Here is a 15,778-nt window from a genome sequence, read left to right as displayed (position 1 = left end):
GCAGAGTAACTGTCCATTATGGAAGCCAATTGGCAAAGCTACCAGTGTTGGTGTTGAGGGGCAGAGGACCAAGCCTTCTAGGGTGAAATTGGCTAAGGGAAATCAACCTTGATTGGCCACTGAGATTCCAAAAGGAAGCTGGAAGAGTTCCTGTTCTGAAAAAGGAGTGTGTAAGGACTCAACAACCTGAAGAAATGCAGGCTGCTTTAAACCAAACCTTGGAATAACAGTGGGAGAAATGCGAGGAGACCCTGCTTGATGACATTGTTTGAGACGAGGTGAGCAATCTTCACAGGGAGAAAGAAAACCTGTTGAAAGGCCCTCACACATGACAAGATTCCCTCAGGGTAAAGTTTGTACCTCTAGAAAAGTACAAAGAGAAACAGAAAGAGTTCAGCACCTCTCTGAACAAACTGAAGAATGGGTTGGCAGAGAAGACACAACAATGTTCAAATTTCCAGGAGGCAGTAAACAAATACAAAAAAGAGATGGAAGAGCTGAAGAATCAGCTAAATGAAGCTAAAGAGGTTTTGGAAGCAATAGTCTCAGAATTTTCCAAGAAGCAGACAGATGATGAAATTTTGGGAGACTCAGCCACTGAGCTCAGACAAGTTGAGCTTGTATCTGAGAGAAGTCTGGCCAATAGTGAAGTCAAAAATAAGGCCGAGATTAAAGTCTGTGCTAGAAAGAAGAAAGTTGAAAGAAGATACAGAAATACTAAAAGGGCCTTAATTCTGGCAGCATACGAATACATTTTCATACATAGACCTGGCAATCAAATCGCAAACGCCAATGCCCTTAGTCATTTGCCTTTGCAAGAAAATGATGAGCATGTCCCAATTCCACATGAACTTGTTTTACTGTTAAATTTCTTAGATCCCTCGCCAGTATGTGCTTGACAGATCAGAGACTGGACAAGTCAGGACCCAGTCCTATCTCAGGTATGAGAACAAGTGTTACATGGTTGGTCACGGGAGCCTGTATCTGATGAAATGAAACCGTACTTCAACAGAAGACATGAAATAACCAGCCAGGATGGCATCTTATTGTGGGGAGCATGAGTGATAGTTCCTCCAAAGGGAAGGGAGTCACTTTTAATTGAACTACACAGTGCCCATCCAGAAATTTCCTGAATGAAGACCACAGCAAGCAACTATCTATGGTGGCCTGGGATGAATGACGAAATAGAGAGTTTGGTAAAGCACTGTGTGCAATGTCAGCAACTGCAAAAGTTGCCAGTGACAGCTCCGTTACACCCTTGGGAGTGGCCAAGTAGGCCCTGGGTGCGGTTAGACATTGACTACATTTGACCTTTCCTGGGAACAATGTTTCTGCTCATCATCGATGCTCATTCAAAATGATTGGATGTATATGAGGTGAAGTCACCAACATCGGGCGCTACAATTGAAAAACTACATCAGAGTTTTGCCACTTACAGACTACCAGCAGTAGTCATTTACGATAACAGCACGGCATTTACGAGTGCTGAGTTTCAACGGCTTATCAGCCTCTTAGGTATCACTTGTGAAAACTGCACCATACCACCCTTCCTCAAATGGACTGGCTGAAAGGGTTGTTCAAACGTTCATGGCAGGCACGAGAAAGCAAAGTGGTGATTCCTTGGCAACCAAGCTTTTTCATTACAGGACTACCCCTCACACAACAACAGGTGTCACACCTACGGAGTTATTGCTGAAACACCATCTCAGGTCAAGATTGAGCTTAATGATGCCAAATTTAGAGGGGAGGGTGGAAAGGAGTCAGGGAAGCCAGAAAACTAGACATGACTGGCATAGTCGCGAGAGGGAATTTACTGTGGGAGAGCCAGTATACTTGAAAAACTTCGGGGAAGGACCAAAATGGTTACCGGGTGAAATAAGTGCGGTGACTGGACCTCTGTCTTACCACGTGGAGGTGGAAGGCTGGATCATCTGTAAACATGTGGACCATTTAAGGAAAAGAGACAAATCATTGAGATATGGTTCCAGCAGTGATCATGACTGGGTCTGTGTTTCCTGTTGAGGATTCTCAACCCAGGACTGACATGTCTGATATTCCTGTAAGAGTTGAGGATACAGAACTGCAAGTGCCCACTGAAGCACCTGATATTCAGGCAACACCGGAAAAGGAGGTTCCTGACAAAGAATCTGAAGTTGTGGAGCTGTGCCATTCCGCACGTATCAGGGAACCATCTGAAAGACTGAACTTGTAAATTCCTTACCAAGTGTAAATAGTATGCTGTCTTGAAAAATATGTACTTGTAAATATAATATGTATAGCCAAGTTAAAGGGGGAGGAATGTAATAATCATGGTTTTATTTAGTGTGTAATGTATCTTTAAGAATGATACTTGTTAAGGGAGATCACATGATTTGTAGTAACCAATAGGAGAGTAGCGCTGGCTACCTCAGAGTCCATGTAGAGTTAGAGTTGGAGTAGAAAGCACACATGTAGATGCTGCTGAGTACATTATAAATAAACTTAATGTTTCCACCCAAGAAGTGTCTACAATTCAACTCTATCATTAACAGTACAACTCGTACAACAGCGACCTTCTCGAAACCCCCTCCCCAACGCCACCTAACCTTGCCGTGTTGGCAGCTGCTCTGATCCCTTCTCACATGTGTTCTGGCGGGAAGGCAGGTCAACCGGTTGCATATACACGAGGCTTGCGTGTCCACTTGCAGTCTCTAGCAGCTGGGAAAATGGTCACCAACCCTCTAGGGTTACCCAATAGCATCCAGAAATTAAAAATTAACCTCCTGGAGACTGATACGAGTAAATCCAGAGGTAAAAATCATAGGCGCATTAAACAAAATAATTTTCTTTGCACCATTTTATTTGGTTATAAAAATATTGCCAAGGGGAGAGCAAAGGACAGTGTGACTGATGGTGAAGTACCATTCAATTCGATAATGAATTCACTTTCGTATTGAGATGGCAAGGTGGAACTCAATAGAACAAACATGGGAGACTAAAGGTTGGGGGCATGGTGGGGCAGGGGGTCATGTGATGAAACCTCCTGGAACATGTCGAACCAGAGTTGGCAGCCCTAGTTGGGATATAAACTTCTGCGAATAGCTTCCCAATGGAAACCAGTGCTGGGGTAAAATCCCTCCTCATCGTGTCTAAAATTCCCTGAGAGTGAGAGTGTGGGGCTCCATTACTCCTCAGTCAAAACAATTTCATAGATGTTGGAACCATTAAATTCAATGATATCTTTCTTCACTCTTTGATCCATTAGTACTGCCTGCCCAACTACAACATGCCCTCTAGGCTTTACTGCTGTGGTCTGGAAAGTTCCAGCTTTTTACTTATCATTTCATTGATGGTTTTTTTTAAAGTACCTTCTTGCATTTCTTCCTGTTGCTATTTTGTGCTGTGTTTTTGCATATTCCGCCCCCAATCCTTTTCCCACCACAGTCTTGCAGGCAGCTGCTGCCGTGTTTGCAGGAAGCGTAGAGGCTGCTCTCAGCATTCCCTTAGCAGTGCAAGGATCAGGAAGAGGAAAGGGGAATTTCCAGAGAGGGAGCAAAGACAGGTGCAAATGCACCCTGAACATCTGACCCAGGTGCAGCTTGTTCAGACCTAAGCCAGCTCACCTGGGTAGGCCTGAAGAAATCTGTTTTCATTATTGGCACTCCACAGTTCAAGGGAGGGGTTTACTGAATTGTGGCATCTCCATGAGTCCAAGATCTGGGCAACTCTTACCACATTGCCAGCTCTGCTCAAAGTATGACAGTGACCATGGCACGATGCCACCAGATCCACTCAAGCCATCACTGGGGACACTTGCTAAATCAGTGACTTGTTTGTACCAAAGTCTTTGTTGCCAAAGGAAACACTTTCATCACTGTTGTCTTTGTCATTATAAGTACTTTATTTTTGTAAGTGAATTCCTTAATTATTACAGATGATGCAAGAACTGTATGGTTTTTGATCAAAAAATTACTCCTAGGTTCCCCTCTAGTGCCCAGATGATTACCTTTCATCCCACCCTTTAAGTTAGACTGGCAGCAATTTTTGTTAAATAAGGTGACTTTATAAAAACTAACGTTCAAACTTTTATGATTCATTAGCACATTGTGCACATGTAAATTTTAACATTTTTGCATGTCTATTGGTAAAATGGTAGGAGTGTTTTTGAGTGTTTCTCGATTGTTGTGAGCAATTCTCCCTTGGTTACTGAATGGTAGGAAATGTTTGGTAATTAACCATACACAGGTGAAGTGCATTTACTGCGATTGTGTGCATGTGGGAATGTTGGAGCACAGCCTCTCAGGCCAGCTCTGCCACCCAATGTTGTTTTTCTCCTTGGTCACCTGTCTTTGGGTTGCTATAACCATGTCCAGCTCACCCCAAAACTGCGCTTTAATCTACATTTTGATTTTATGACAATTGGTGCACAGAGGGAATTGTCCAGCAAAGTGGACAGAGCAGTTCAGAGTTTGGTGCATTGCGCACATTGTCTTGGATCGAGGACTTGTTCTGTCCGGCTGCTACAAGGAGCATAGTTTCTTGTAACAGATGCGCAGGGTAGACAAGTTCAATGGAACAGTGTTTGCAGAAAGTCCCAGCTAAAAAAAAAACAAAGAAAATCTCAGGACAGTCAGTGCACTAGCTCCTCACCTGAGAAGTTGTGTTGACTGAATGATAGAAGAAAGGAGGGTCCAGCACCTGAAACCTTTCAGCAGGTCTCGTGCATGAAGTGGAACTCCAGTAGTGGGGAAGGCTTGCCAGAGCACCTTTCACTTTCCACCAGTTTGAAAAATGCATTTCTCTCTGAGAGGGGAAACAGGTGTGTTTATACAGTTGTTCCACTTGATTGACTACTGGTTAAATACTATACCTTTTCAATGCCTGCAGATGGCATTTTCCAACACCATGCTCTGTGCGTGGGCGTGTGTGTCTGACTCTCTGTATCGCCTCCGTCTCTCTCTCTCCCTCCTGCGTATGTTTCCATTGCAGTCTCTTTCTCTCTCTCCTTGTATGTGTGTATATGTGTGTTTCTTTTTTTCTCTCAAGTGCATCCCTCTCACTGATCTCTTCCTCCCTCAGTGCATGTGAGCGTGTGTCTTTCTCTCTCCCCCTTCTTTATGTGTGTTTATCTCTCTGTGTCACTGTCCCTTTCATTATGGGTGTGTCTTCCTCTGTGTGCAACATCTCTTTCTTTCTTTATGTGTATGTGTGTCCGTGTATATGTATGCCATTGTCTCTCGCACTCTGTTTGTATCTCCCCCCCCCCCCCCCCCATGATCCTCTCTCTCTCTCTCTCTCTCTCTTTCTCCTGTGTGTGTGTGTGAAAGTCTCTCTCTGTCACATCCCTCTGGGTGTGTTTCTGTCACTGTCTCTCTGCCTCTCTCCCACCCTCCGTGTGTGGCTCACTGACATTCTGCTTGTATCTGTCTGTCTTTCTCTCTCTCTCTCTCTCTCTCTCTCTGTCTACCCTACCTTTCTCAGTCTGCCCAGTACATTCATTAATCAGCCCTTACTTTGCCAACTCTTTAATTGTGCTGAAATGTAATCCGTGTTCCCTGCTTTCTACTCCCCTCCATATCTTTGCTAAAATTAGCCGTGCTGGAACATGACAAATTGACAGAGATTCCTGCTAAGTAGATGTTTTTGGCCAAGAACGCTTGATGCCTACAGGGCAAACTGTATAGAAACGCTCATTGATAAGAATGAGCTCCTCCCTCTCCCAGCATGCATCACCAGAGCAGGGAAATCCCATTGATGGCTGAAAGCGAAGCAAGGGCCTCAGCCTTGTTAAAGTTGCTGCTCTGATGAATTGACTTCACCTAATTGGGATGGTTAACTCCTGGACTCGGCCTCCCCCACCAGAGGCTCGATGACAGGGAGTGCAGCTTGGAAAAGAATAGGCTTCCAGTTGCTGCAACTAACAACAGGATTTTGTTCCCCATATAGACAAGCCTCACACTCCCTTTACTTGATAAAGACTCACGTGACTGTTGGCCAATGAATGCCAAATGTTGGCTGAGGAATAGGAACATTTGGCTGGAGAATGGGGTTGGTAAACTGGAGCTGGGATCACTTGTCTGTCAGAAAGAATGCTGTGCATGCCTCCAATACCCTTCATGACCCAGGATGTGCCAAAACACTTCACAACCAATAGAATGCTGTTTGAAGTGTTGTTACGTGAGAATAATCTGCTGTTTTGTTATAGTCATGTTGGTGGGGGCTGGCGAGGGATGTGGGCAGTGGTGGGGAGAACCCAACACAATCCACCTTCATCGTGACAACTTACTGCCAAATTTTACAGCAGAATTCCCCCTCTCCCCAGCCCCCGAAATGGATTTCAGCAACTTTGTATGTTCTCCCATTGGGCATTTTTCATTCAGCAGACAAGTAAACATTGATTGACTGCAGTTAGATAGTGGATAGACGGAGACACATTTTCACCCCCAGGGCAGTAACCGGCCTGGTTCCTGAGTGACCTGTCCTGCGTGTTTACTGCTCAGGGGCTGAGGATGAAAATGAGCCTCTTGCTGCTTATTCTGTAGAGCAAGCTGGAATTACCTAGACAAGAACTGACAGAGTTTTGATTGCTCGGAACAGGCTGGATTAGACCTTCATCAAACCACAGCTTTACTTGGAACTGATATTGAAGAGCAACGAAATCCTGCTGATAAAACAGAAACCAAAGCTTCAATGTCAAGGTGCCATCAAAGTTCCTGTCAGGACAATTTTTTACTTTGAACCAATCTTTCAGGTTCTTATTTTTAAATTACTCACTGCTTCCGATTCATGTTGGAACACAAGGTCTACTCAACCTAATTCTGAATTCAACAGATATGCATTGAGGCTACAACACTGAAACAGGCCATTCAGCCCAACCACTTGTGCTTGCCCTCCACCCAAGTAACAAATTAAATCACAGTTACCCTCCCTGTTCCCTTATCGCTTCAACCCATTTACCTTCATCCAGCTATCCAATTTCATTGCTGACAAACAGTCACCTTTATCTGCCTTAAACTCTGGAATTCCCTCCCCAAATCTCTCCGCCTCTCTACCTTTCTTTCTCCCTTTAAGGCATTCTTTAACATCTACCTCTTCAAGCAAGCTTTTGATCACCAGTCCGAATATTCCCTTATGTGGTTTGTTCTCAGATTTTGTTTGGGGTGTTTTATTATCTTAAAGGAATTATAAAATTACTAGTTGTTGTTGACACAGATTTTACCTCAGACATTAACCCTGGGGGTCAATTCACAGGCTCATAACTCTGTGAGAAGAGGTTTCTCTTGCCCTCTGTTCTGAATCTTGTACATTTAATATGACCCCTCAATCCTGACCCAAAACTATTGGAGATGGGAGGTTTCTATCTATCTTGCCCCATCATTTCAAAGCTTTAAATACCTTGATTGTTTCACCCCATCATCTGAATTATCATAACAAAAGAGACCCAGGCTGGATTTTCATTCACAAGTCAGGTGCACGGAGTCAGGAAAAATCTCATCCCCACGAACTCCACCTTTAAAAATGGCTGCCCGAACTTTTGATTTTTTTTGGTTTGAGTTGGGCTGCAGGCGAGAATCGGGGCAACTGACCCCGTAGGTGGTGAGGGGTCAGAGGCAGGATTGGATGATGCGGTTGGACAACTCGGGCAGAGATAAAAAGCGGGCCCTCAGAAAGGCCCATTCGAGAGTAGGTCATCAATGGTGAAGGCCTTGTGCCTTGGAGGAGACATCATTGCCTTGTCAGGTGAGTGTCAAAGCTGTCATTTTTTTTTACTCTAACGGCTAGGCTACCATTTTTATTGTCCATCCCTAATTATCCTTGAGAAGGTGGTAGTGAACTGCCTTCTTGAACCGCTGCAGTCCATGTGGTGTAGGTACACCCTCAGTGTTGTTAGGAAGGGAGTTCCAGGATTTTGACCCAGCGACAGTGAAGGAACGGTGATATATTTCCAAGTCAGGATGGTGTATGGCTTGGAGGGGAACTTGCAGGTGGTGGTGTTCCCATGTATCAGCTGCCCTTGTCCTTCTAGGTGGTAGCGGTTGTGCGTTTAGAAGGTGCTGTCGAAGGAGGCTTGGTGAGTTTCTGCAGTGCAGCTTGTAGATGGTACACAGTGCTGCTGCTGTGTGTCGGTGGTAGAGGGAGTGAATGTTGAAGCTGGTGGAAGGGGTGTCAATTAAGTGGGCTGCTTTATCCTGGACAGTGCCAGGTTTCTTGAGTGTTGTTGGAGCTGCACTCAACCAGGCAAGTGGAGAGTATTCCATCACAATCCTGACTTGTGCCATGTAGATGGTGGACTGGCTTTGGGGAGTCAGGAGGTGAGTTACTCTCCGCAGCCTCTGGCCTGCTCTTGTAGCCACAGTGTTTATGTGGCCAATCCAGTTCAGTTTCTGGTCAATGGTAATCCGTGGGATGTTGATGGAGGGGATTCAGTGATGGTAATGCCATTGAATGTCAAGGGCAGATGGTTAGATTCTCCCTTGTTGGAGATGGTCATTGCCTGGCACTTCTGTGGTGTTAATGTTACTTACCACTTATCAGCCCAAGCCTGAATGTTGCCCAGGTCTTACTGCATATGGACACTGACTACTTCAATATCTGAGGAGTCGTGAATGGTGCTGAACGTTGTGCAATCATCAGTGAACATCCCCACTTCTGTCCTTAAGATAAAAGGAAGTTCATTGATGAAGTAGCTGAAGACGATTGGGCTGAGGACACTACCCTGAGGAACTCCTACAGTGATATACTGGGACAAATGATTGATCTCCAACAACCACAACCATCTTCCTTTGTGCTATGTATGATTCAAACCAGTGGAGAGTTTTCCCCCTGATTCCCACTGACTCCAGTTTTGCTCGGTCTCCTTGATGCCACACTCAGTCAAATGCAGCCTTGACATCAAGGGCAGTCACTCTCGCCTAATTTCCAGAGTTCAGATTTTTTGTCCATGTTTGAACCGAGGCTGTAATTACGTCAGGAGCTGAGTGGCCCTGGCGGGACCCAAACTGAGCATCAGTGAGCAAATTATTGCTGAGTAACTGCTGCTTGACAGCACTGTTGATGACCCCTACCATCATTTACTCATGATTGAGAGTAGACTGTTGGGTCATAATTGGTCAGGTTGGATTTGTTCTGCTTTTTGTGGACAGGACATACCTGGACAATTTTCCACATAGTTGGGTAGATGCCAGTGTTGTAGCTGTACAAGAACAGCTTGGCTAAGGGTGCAACTAGTTATGGAGCACAAGTCTTTTATTGCCGGAATATTGTCAGGGCTCATAGCTTTTGCAGTATCCAGTGCCTTTAGCCATTTCTTGAGATCAAATGGAGTGAAATAAATTGGCTGAAGACTGGCATCTGTGATGCTGGGCACCTCAGTAGGAGACCGAGATGGATCATCCACTTGGCATTTCTGGCTGAAGATTGTAGAAAATGTTTCAGCTTTTACTTTTGCACTGATGTGTAGCGCTCCCCCATCACTGAGGATGGGGATATTTGTGGAGCCTCTTCCTCCAGTTAACTGATTAATTATCCACCACCATTCATGTTGGATCCTGGTCATTAGTTGAGTTGAACTAATGGATCCGGGTTGCACACTTGTTTCAGGATGACCGAGTTGGTACCATAGACATAGCAGTTCAGCAGACAGTTCTTATGTAGAACACATTCTATTTATTTACAATCGAACTCAGCAGCTACACTTGTATGCTTACAACTCAAAACCTGTCTCTACATTACAGATTGTAACTCTAGACTACTCCCTCTGACTACTGACTACTAAGGTAGCCTGTGCTACTCTGTCATCGGATATTAAGTTCATGATCTTCCATTATAACAATCTTCTTAAAGGTATATTACATATCAGATTACCACATCCCTCCCACTTTACTCAGAAATATATTTTACAGTTACAATTGCAATTACACTGGTAAGTAATTTACAAATTCGTTCTGAGCCATCGTCTGTTCGATGGGAGAATACTGCTCCCACTCCATAAGGAGATGTGTCACATGTCAGAGCTAACTCTTTCCTTTGGTCAAAATGTACTAATGCATGCAACTGTTGTTTCACCTTTGTGAAAGCTTCTTTCTGTGGTGTTTGCCAAGACCAGCGTTGGTTTTTTTCTTGAGTAGGTAATACAAGGTGCCAGTTCTGTCGATAAATTAGGCAAAAAGCATCCATAGTAATTGATCATCCCCAAGAATGATTTGAGCTCGGAGGTGTTCCTTGGTGCTGGCGCCTCTCTAATGGCTCTCACTTTTTCTTTAATTGAGTTGAGGCCCTGTGAATCTACCTTGTGACCTAAATAGGCTACCTCTTTCACTTGGAACGTGCACTTTTCTTTTTTTAAACACGCTCCCACGTGTGAAAAATGTTTCAAAACTTTTTTCAGCTTTGCCAAATGCTCCTTTTCAGTGAGTCCCTGTCACCAGAACGTCATTCATATAAACTACAACGTGAGGCAATCCCTGCAGTAAATTTTCTCTTTCCTCTGGAATATGGCACATGCAGAGGATACACCAAAAGGCAAATGGGTATATTGGTACAACCCTTTGTGTGTATTAATTGGAATAACTTCTGGGAGGCCTTCTCTAACTCCAATTGTTGATAAGCATGGCTCATATCAAGCTTCGTGTAGGCAGTCCCACCTGCTAACTTAGCATACAGGTCTTCAATTTTTGGTATAGGATGTCTGTCCAACTTAGCCACTTTATTGACAGTCAATTTGTAGTCTCCACAAATTTGAACACTCTGGTCAGTCTTAAGTACGGGGACTATTGGTGCTGCCCATTCTGAGAACTGCACAGGTCGTATCACTCCCAGTTTCTCTAATCTATCCCATTCGGTGTCTACCTTTTCCAGCATTGCATAAGGTACTCGTCTTGCCTTCATAAATCGGGGGGTAGAGTCTGGATCCACATGAATTTTTGCCTGTAGCCCTTGGATCTTCCTGAGTTTGTCTTGGAAATCTGAGGTGTATTTTTATAGAAGCTCAGGTAGCCCACTGGCTCTCAGTTGGAAGGTCTCAGTCCAATTCAATGTAATTTCTTTCAATCAGTTTTGTCCGAGGAGACTTGGCCCCTCACCTGCTGCCACCATCGAGGGTAATTTCACTGATTGACTTCCGTACTGTACAGTATCCCTGCTTATGCCTTTGATTTTGACGTCTTCTCCCACGTAAGTTTTCAATTTGGCATCTGTTTCTTCCAAATTTCCCACAATTCAGGTATTTAAAAGTATGCTCACCTATTGCTGTAGTGGAAGCTCCTGTATCCACCTTCATTCTGATAGGCCTATTATTCACCCTCACTGTTACATAGACAGATTCTGTTCTTCCAACCTTTAAATTATACAATGAATAAATATCTGAATCTGCTACTTCAGGCTCTTCTTTGTTATGAATCTCAATGGGTTTTTTTCTTTTGATTGAAAGTCTGCCTGATTCTATCCTTGCAATGCCTCATAAGGTCTCAGTTTCAATGACAGTGCAAACATTCGATTTTTAAAAACTTCGATTCATTACAAGGGTGGTTGCTTCCACCTCTGTTACCATTATTCCATGTTTTGCTGCTAAATCATTTCTTTTTATTTGTCTGCAAGCAGTGGCTACTTCCTGCTTCTCATCAGAGCTGTATATTTTCGTGTCCTTTTTGGTTGCGGCTCCCCGCCCAACATGGAGGACGGCGCCATTTTGCGCTCCCTGTATGGCTTGAGTCCCTCATTGCACCATCCATAGCCAGTGCTATTTCTTGCACCTTCTGAAAATCCAAATTTGTTTCAGACAGTAATTTCTTCTGAATCGAATCTTCAATAATACCGCACACCAAACGATCCCTAAGCAGGTCCTTTATAAAAGTACCAAACTCACAATATTCTACTAATTGTTTCAGACTTGCCACATAGAAAGCAACTGTCTCCCTTGAGGCTCTATTTCTTGAATTAAATTTAAATCATTGTATCATTACTGAGGGGTTGGGCTGGTAATGATTCTTCACAAGGTTCACTAAGTCATGAAAATGTTTGAATCCAGGGCACTAGGTGCCGTAAAACTTCGAATCAATCCATAGGTCTTACTCCCACACATGGATAAGAGGATCGCTCGCCTCTTCTCCTCCCCCGCAATGTCGTTAGTTGGGAAAAAGAACGCAAGGCGTTCAACACAATGAGACCAATTGTCTGCAGTTGGGTCGAAAGGATCAACTCTTCCAAATTGCAGCATGCTTTGAGGGGACTGCTTCAACAATTAGGACAGAAATTCTACTTACAATTGGTGCGGCCCGAATTCGGTTCACTTGATTTCTTTCCTTGCTTTTTCTTGCTTTTTTCTCCTCCTTCCTTGCTTTTTCTTGCTTTTTCCTCATCACCAGTTTGTTGGATCCTGGTCACTAGCTTAGTTGGACTAATGTAACCTTTGACGCTTGTTTCAGGATGACTGAGTTGGTGCCACAGACAGAGTAGATCAGCAGACAGTTCTTATGTAGAACACATTCAATTTATTTACAAAGGAACTCAGCAGTTACATTTCTGTGCTTACAACTCTAATCCTATCTCTACATTACAGACTCTAACTCTAGATTACTCCTTCTGACTACTGACTACTAAGGTAGCCTGTGCTACTCTGCTATTGGATACTAAGACCATGTGATCTTTCATTATAACATTGTTCTTAAAGGTATATTCCACATCAGATTACCACAGTTCATGACTGGATGTGGCAGGGCTGCAGAGCTTAGATCTGATCGATTGGTTGTGGGATCGCTTAGCTCTGTCTATCGCTTGCTTGCTTTTTGACATGCAAGTAGTCCTGTGTTGTAGCTTCAACATGTTGACACCTCATTTTAGGTATGCCTGGTGCTGCTCCTGGCATGCCCTCCTGCACTCTTTATTGAACCAGGGTTGATCCCCTGGCTTGGTGGTAATGATAGAACAGGGGGTATGCTGGGCCATGAGGTTACAGATTGTTAATAAAATCAAAATACTGTGGATGCTGGAAATCTGAAACAAAAACAGAAAATGCTGGAAAAACTCAGCAGGTCTAACAATATCTGTGGAAAGAAAGACAGAGTTAACGTTTCGAGTCATATGACTCGAAATGTTACAAATTGTGCTTGAGTACAATTCTGCTGTTGCTGATGGCCCACAGCACCTCATGGATTTCCAGTTTTGAGTTCAAAATCATTTCTACTTAGCACGGTGGTAGTGCCACGCAACCCAATGGCGAGTATCCTCAATGTGAAGACAGGATTTTGTCTCCACAAGGACTGTGCGGTGGTCACTTCTACCGATACTGTCATGGACAGATGCACCTGTGGCTGCAGGTTGGTGAGGATGAGGTCAAGTATGTTTTTCACTCTTGTTGGTTCCCTCACCACTGGCCACAGACCCAGTAGTGATGCTACCGAGCCACTCTTGGTGATGGACATTGAAGTCCAGCACCCAGAGTACACCCTGTGCCCTGCCACCTTCAGTGCTTCCTCCAAGTGGTGTTCAACATGGAGGAGTATTGATTGGCTGAAGGAGGACAGTACGTGATAATCAGCAGGAGGTTTCCTTGCCCATGTTTGACCTGAGGCCATGAGACTTTATGGGGTCCAGGGTCCTAAGAAATGTTGTCTACCTATTAGCTGACCCTGGAACAGATGGCCCATTATGGGCTTTCACTACCGGAGAATTGGAGTCATTGTTGCTGCCTACTCAAGTATACTCTACTGAACCACCAAAAGCATGGAATAGATTCACAAAACACAGCCATGGAGATGGCATTGTCTCACCATCGCTACCTGACACAGATATTCTGTAGTCATGTCATTAGCTGCCAAGACTCAGTGGCTGGATGAATGATGAACAGTGCCAGGATCATTCTCCCATCCACCTACCCTTTTGCCACCCAGTTATCAACATGCATCCACACCATTGACCCTTGACCAGGCCCCTCACAACTCCGCACTCTCACATAACAGTGTGACTCAGAGTGAGTAAACCAGTAGGGCTGTCAGTGATCACAGAGCACAGCATGTTGGATTGACAGCTGCAACATCCATGGCACATACATGTGCAGAGCCATTTTCTACATCAAACCTTCCCAGTAACATTGATGATATGGTGGAAATGGTTTGTGCATGTAAGCGCTCAAAAGTGAATGACAGCATTGTAATCTGAATGGCTCACAACCTTATTCACCTTACATTTTTATTGATAGAATGTCACAGAGAGGAGACGTGGGGGAAGGGATGGGCCCTGCTGACATCTCTGATCAGGACCTTTAGGTGTTAGTGGAAGAGGCCCAGAAGAGGAGACCAGTCCCCTATATTGCTGACCGTCATAATGCCCCTGCAGACACCAGAACTCCAGCCACAATTCCACCCTTTGTGTGCAAGACAATTATGGATGACAAAAGCCATCTAGTCCACTTCATCTCATCCATCCAGAATGCCATATAAACATACATATTAGGAGCAGCAGTAAGCCATTTGGCCCCTCAAGTTTGCTCCACCATTTGATAACATTGCCTACATTATACCAGTGACTTCAACTCAAAAGTACTTAATTGGCTGTAAAGCAATTTGGGACATCGTGAAATGTGCTGTATAAGTGTAGGTTTTGTCTTTTTTTCATTACGCTTGCATGCAGTAGGCAGAGTGACTGTAGCAATGGTGAAATTGGAGGGCCCAATGCTGATTCTCTACGGATAATTAGTCTCAGAGCAATCAACTGATTTCAGGAAAGTGGCCACAAAGATATCACTACACATATAAAGCAATTCAACTCTTTAGCCATTACAAACTTACCATTCTGACATCTCTGGCGCCAACCCATTGGCATACAATTGTGTTATACACTGTGAATTTACAGCTTATCCACAGGTTCCATATGATGCTGCATTATATTTGTACTAAATAAATGTGCAAATAGTATGTTTTTAAAATTCTAATTGTTGTTTGAGTTGTAATGGAAACAGGCAAATTAAATGGAAAAATGAAATTAATAAATAAGAAACTCCAAGAGCAAAAGAAGTGTAACATCAAAATCCTGAAAGAAATCGTTTCTAGGAACATTTAAGCCATAGGATTGGGTTTCTATGGTAAAAGCACTTTATGCTGTGTCTCTGGGATTTCCATTTATTTTGTGCCAAAGTTACAATGGATGATCGGGAATCCTCACCCCCAGAGATATTTTAGTCTCACAGTGTGGCTACCTTCTGCTAGATTTTAAACAGGATGGTGCAAGATAGGGTGAACCTAGGATGGAGTAAAATCTTTCTTTAAGCAATCCCTTAATGATTTAATTCCCGGATTTTGGAAGAGTAATAAAATGGGTGATAGTGAGTCAACACCCTGTATTGCAGCACTCCCAGTTTTTAGTTTCTTACATTTACTTTGATGAGGCCCAAGATTCTCAAGCATCTGGTACATGAACACAGCATGTCATCAGAATTGTGTCTCACTTAGGGCATGATGAAACTTTAGACTGCTATTTATATGCTGTCTTAAATTCAAAAAAATTTTGAGAAATGTACAGTATTTAATTTTGTGGTAGTGCACCTTAAAATTGCCCCATTCCCTCCAATCTTTCTCCCACACCCCCCTCCAACCAAGTGGGCTGCTTTGTCCTGTATGGTGTCAAGCTTCTTGGGTTTTGTGGGAGTTGCACTCATCCAGGCAAGTGGAGAGTATATTCCATCACACAGATATAAAAACAAAAAGCTAAAAGCTACTGCGGATGCTGGAAATCCAAAACAAAAACAAAACACTCCTGACTTGTGCCTTGTAGATGGTGGACAGGCTTTGGGGAGTCAGGAGGTAAG

The sequence above is a fragment of the Cetorhinus maximus genome, chromosome 13 (assembly GCF_964194155.1).
Source record: "Cetorhinus maximus chromosome 13, sCetMax3.hap1.1, whole genome shotgun sequence".
Classification (NCBI taxonomy): domain Eukaryota; kingdom Metazoa; phylum Chordata; class Chondrichthyes; order Lamniformes; family Cetorhinidae; genus Cetorhinus; species Cetorhinus maximus.
This window is presented reverse-complemented; position numbering follows the sequence as displayed.